The sequence below is a fragment of the Pteropus vampyrus genome, unplaced genomic scaffold, assembly GCF_000151845.1.
Source record: "Pteropus vampyrus isolate Shadow unplaced genomic scaffold, Pvam_2.0 Scaffold10, whole genome shotgun sequence".
Lineage (NCBI taxonomy): Eukaryota > Metazoa > Chordata > Mammalia > Chiroptera > Pteropodidae > Pteropus > Pteropus vampyrus.
The window spans coordinates 11,470,713-11,476,731 of record NW_011888791.1 but is presented as its reverse complement, the minus strand read 5'-3'; positions in this window follow the sequence as shown (position 1 = coordinate 11,476,731).

The window sequence follows — 6,019 nt, the reverse complement described above, 5'->3', positions numbered from 1 at the left end:
CAGAACTGTAACAATTTCTGTTGTTTTAAGCCTCCAAGTTTGTAGTAACTTTTTATGGCATCCCCAATAAACTAATAGTGTATCACCTTAACTTGCCTTCATTCTCTGAGGAACTGAATCTTTCTTGATCATGGTTCAAGTTTACACCTTTGGATTATGGTGACAGTCAGACTGACTTCTCATACTGTCAACTTCTCGTACTCCCTTCTCCAAGGGAGCCAACATCTGGTATTTCCAGAGGAGCTAATTCCCTGTAGAAGGACTAACTTTTCTCTGCTGCTCTAGCCTCCATCAGTTTCCAGGTTGTTGGAGCTCATTCTTGATAGTTTCTACTCCTTTGTTTTTCTTCTTTTCTAAAAACACACTGGCATTGTATGGCACCTTCTGCCACTCTTTATCCTCATTCCTATCCTCTGGTCACAAAGACCCCGTTGCTCCTCTCTTTGCACTCTGAAGCCCATTCCTCTTTATAATGTATCCCAGTAGAAATTCAAATGCAAATTTGCATTTTAATGGAAATATAATTGACTTCCTCTGAATGTTTAAATAATTAAGACCTCACATTTACATTTTAATCCAGATACTTCGTTGCCCTACATCTCCTAACTTTTAGGGAAAGAGATCTTTTCTGACAGGTAACAATTGTACTGTGTTGTGGGCACCCACTATGTGCCAAATGCCATGGTAGTCACTTTGCAGATATTGTAGGTGTTCAGAATAAGTCACCCCAAGATGTCCCTCTGTGGTATGCAGACTGTTTTGAGCTAAAGGTGACCGACCAGGCCCTGTGGGCTCAAGCAAGCTTCTGCTCCACTTAAACTACCTAGAAGAATTTGAATCTGGGGCCTTGTTCATAATAAGAAATTATCAGAGATAACTTTTATTGACCTATCTGTAGGGCAGGGCAAATTTCTAATTACCAAACATCTGTTCTTATCATCCTGCAATGACTTTCCTCTCCTCTGAAAGCCTCAATGTGGTCCATAGCTCAGAATGTCATATATACCACATTTTCCTTTCTGTCTTTGAATCTCACATGTATGTGGGGTCTCTGACTTGACTCTCTCATATACGTGGGGTTCCTTGCATGTACATATATATTATTTTTGGTCATTTTCTCTCAATCTGTCTCATGTGGATTTAATTATTAGACCAGCTGAAATAACTTTGAAAGTAAAATTTGTTCCTCCCCCACAATATCATAGTATTTAATCCTCACAATAGTCTTTATTTTATCCCCAGTTTGCAGACTAGGACCAAAGAAATTCATACGGCTTAAAGAACCACAGTACAGACTGAGGGACCCGTGATTCTTCCTGACTTCTATTTATGTTTCAGATTTTATATTCTTTACCATTAAAGCTGTCACATACAAAAAATTTTAAAACCTTTTTCTTTCATTTTGGACTATTATAGTCTCAATGGCAAAAATAATAGTAACTCAGAGTTGACTTTATTGAGTACTTACTACTATCTGGAGTGCTAGACTTCTCATATTAATTAATTATGTATGATCTTTCTTGTAGCCTTATTGGGTGCCCAGCAGTTTCCTGATTACAGATGATGAAAATAAATCTTAGGTTAAATATCTTACCCCAAATCACACAGCTAGTTCGATGTAGGATATGGGAAATGAGTTCTTAGGAGTACAATAACTCAAGAGCTTCAAAGATAAATACAATGTCTTATTATTTATAAGATCCCAAGTTATAGTAGAATAACAAAACTTTGTAGTAAATAGACTGATATGTTCAATAGATGCATTCTGGTTACATACCATATTAATCATTGCTGATCAAAATAAATGTCATGTCAGAATGTTTTTTATGTATCATGACCTTTTAAAAGTCATTTGAAACAACTGTCAATTAAAAGGTAAAATAAAAACAAAAAAACAAAACAAACTCCTGAAACGTGAATAACATGACTAATAAGGAAAGAACTAAACATTTTGAAGCATAAATGGAAAAGGAGAATGTTATGGTTATGGAGAAGCTTTATTGAATATTCACCACTTAGATATGTACAGATGTGCAGTATTCTTATTTGAAATTCTTCAAGAACTGTACTTGGCCTTAACCACCTAATATTTCTTAAGAAGATGGCTTATGTTTTATATCATTCCTGTTTAAAATATCAGCCCAATTCTGTAATTTTTTGGTAGCTAAATCTCAGTCCCTTCCTAATTTATAAGACCAGTCTTAACTTCAACATAGTCTAGATGAATATAAGAGGAGAGTTTCTTGAAAGTGTAAATCTGCAAGATTCAAGCTTACTTTCACACACTATCCCTTTTCTCCTGGGCCGGCTTTCCCATTCCCACCCTAATCTGATGATGTGTGACTGTGTGTTTGTGTGGGTGGCTGGGGACATCTGCCTACATGGGAGATAAGTGAGAGGTACATTTGCTATTCGCTCTGTATTGGTCACTGCTGCACTTGTGTGAAATCGGCTATTAATTCTCTGAGTGCCCAGAGTCCATATTCTGACTCTTAGTGCAGTATAGTTATTGATCCTCTGGGGGCTCTTCTCAGTTTTGTTTTGCGAGGTTCCATAGTAAGTTGTCTTGCTACCAACGATTAGAAAGATGAGACCTCTTGCTTCAAGAGTCTTCTTACACTGTTGAGTACCCATACTACTTCTTGACTGAAGAGACTCCCATATATCTTAGCCACATCTGCTCTCAGTTTTTCTTGCTTTTACCTGTGTGGTTTCTCTTCTCCTGGTAGCTTCAGTGACTCAGCAATGACTTAGTAAATATAAATGCCACAACATCCCACACAGTAGGGAACTATGCAAGTGCCTCTGCTCTGCCCTTCACTGTGGGAGTGAGTTGAACAATCCCTTCTCCTCCATAGCAAGATGAGTATTGGGGACAGTTAGGGATGCTCTGCACTCTGCTACACCAAAGACAGTGTCTCTTAGGTTGTATCTAGCCTCCTTATATCAAAAAATGGTGGTGTGTAGACTGATATTTAGAATTTACTGGAATAGTTTGTTTTAGCAAGTCCTGACACAAGATGATTAACCACACAGTTGGTGTCTGATGTTTTGTTCTCAGCTGAAACTATTCCTGCAGCAATCCCTAGTGCATTCTATTTAACTCTAGATCTGAGAGGGTTGTGTTAATAGTTCTAGGTCCTGGCTGAACTTTAGGCTCACTTGAAAGTATTTAGAAACCACCTGCTCAGTGTCTGCCCCTAACTAAGTCACAATCCCTACACAGTATTTTTTAACCAGTGAACTAGAAGAGAATCTTAGTGAAGATGAATGACCATTGCATTAGCTCATTAAAACCTCATAATCTCATAATAGGAAGAAAACACTACTAGAAAATCTAAACCGAAGAAGTTTAGATTCTGCTATAGTTGAGTAAGGAATCTCAGTTCTTTTCTCAGTTGGCTTCCAGATAGCAGAGCAAAGAGAGAAACAGACTGTATAATACAGCATTCATTGTCTAATTAAAGAACACATTAATTGTTATTCAGATTTAAAATGTTTTCTTTATATAGAAGGAACTGATTGCATGAGTCTTAATACTAAGATACATTAAAAAATATAATGGTTCATGTCTCCGATAACACTTTTATAATATAAAAAATGTTTAAATATCTTGTTATTGCTTTTATTTATTTTCAATAAGAGCTAAAAAATATTACATCGTGGAAGAGTTGACAGTGTTGGGATGCCTTTAACCTAGTCTGATTCTGTCAGTACATTGATTTACAGATGCTGATGGTGCTATTTGGATCATTATTTGATCAACCATGTAAATGACAATGTTGAGCATGCCACACATAGCCTAGGTCTGTACAATCCTGAGGTCTGTTTACTTCTTCCAATGAGTTACTTGGAAAATCAGCATGATATGTGGATAAGTTGATGACTTTTAGAACTGGAAAAATTAATACCTCTTCCATAATTTACTAGTTGTGCGATCTTGGAAAAATCACTTAATTTCTTTGAGCCTCATTTTTTTCATTTTTAAAATAGTAGTTACTCTCTGTCTTTAAGGGGTTATTGTGAGGACTAGGTGAGATGGACATAAATGTAGAGACCCTAGAGTAGTGGCCGGTACATGATAGATATTCCATAAATGTTGGTGGGGATTATTGTTACTATATAATCTGACTCATTTAAGGAAATTATCAATTCCTTTGGGGACTTGAATATATTTATGGTGTTGAACATTGTCCTTTCAGATTTAGACAACAAGCCTCTCCAGTGAAGGTAATATCAGAATAGGATGATGACCTTAAAAATTAAATTTTTTATACTCCTTTGTTTTGCTGTTGTTCATTTCTTTTTCTTATATAAAGAGCTTATATGAAGCAAAGGAAAGATAAAACTGTGTTAAAGATACTTGTTTTTAATTTATAATAGGGATAGTCATTGGAGTATTGGAAATTTGATGCATTATACCACAGTCTGTTTCATTATATAGATTTCTTTGTAAAAAAAGAAACATTACTATCTGTTCATGGGCTTTTACTACCTTTTCAATCTACCAGACCTGCCACAAACATCCTAAATTTGTAACTTCAAAAATATTGTTCCCTTTTAGCACAATTCACGCTTCTGCACATTGTGTAGACTGCACCCTTTATGAATTATACTACTGAGATAGCACATATGCGGTTAAATTTTTCATGGCTCCACGGTACTCATACTAATTCTGTTCATGCCTTACCTGGGTTTTGTGTTCAAGGGACTCAGAAGTATTAGTTTTTGTTTTTTAAATAGGGACGAGCACAGTAATTGTTGGTATTTACTGATTTTTATAAAAATTTCTATTTAAACCCAGCTCCACCAGGCACACAGCTGTCTCTGTCTCTTTAAGAGCTCGCATTTTTATTCACGTAAAATTCTATTACTAAAAACAGAAAAATCAGCCCTTTTTTTTCTTGAGTACTAATAAATTTGGATGACCGAGTTATATGCCTCATGAAACTTTATATTAAACATAAAAAACATTAGCAAGAAATGCGAAGACAAAAAGTGTCTTAAAATCTATACGTTGAAATAGCTTTTAACCCAGCACCCATATTATTATGAGACTATCTATATTTTGTAATCTCCACCAACATATGGCTATAAATCTGATTTCCTAGGAAAAAATAAACTTTCAAAGGAAATATCAATTTCATGTTTTGCTTTCCAAACCTTTATATAAAGTCATTTATAATTGTCACTGGCAAAGTCATCATAATTTGTTTTCTTGGTGCCTGGGGGCAGCTAAACCCCTTTTGCTTTTTGATTTTATATTCACCTTTTCCTGTTTCTTCTGGAGAGTGAGCAAAAGGAACTTGTAAAAGACATAATATGAGTCATCCTTCAACAAAAGATTTCTCCTGAGATGGTACTTCTGAGTGTAAATTGCCTTCTTTCTTTTCCTCTCAAAATAAGGACTGAGGGTTGTTTATTCTCTCTACTGCTTTGGCTATTGTGCCTATAATGTTTCTCTCTCTGTTAGTTTAGTGGATGGCAATTACATATTGTTTCTCTAGGTGCCAATTGTAACTGCCATCTTGCTATCACAGTCGTGGGAGGCAATTGTGTATCCTTTCTTTTTTTTTTGAGAAGGGTATATATAATCAGTAATTCTATCTATTACAATGGCAAATGGGTGGTGTCTAGAGCAGACTCTCCTTTTTCAAAATAAAATGATATATGTGTTGGATGTCCAACTGTTAAGCGAACTAAAAACTTAAAAAAAAAAAAAGAAAAGATGTCAGGAAATCAAATGATGTATTGCTTATTTCAAAAGTTTTTTTTCCTGTTTTTGTTGATCATAAAGAGTGATATATGAAATTTATGATGAAAATGTATTGAAAGACAGATGCACATTTAGAGTATAATGAAAAAATTACAAAGACATTTATCATTAAATAAGCAAACCTGGTATACATTGATTTAAAGAAAGGATATTTAAAATTGAAAATTAATCTTACCACTTTTTATTTATGATTTTACAAACATGGCATAAAATTTTTTTCCTAGTTTTTAAAAATTTATCAGG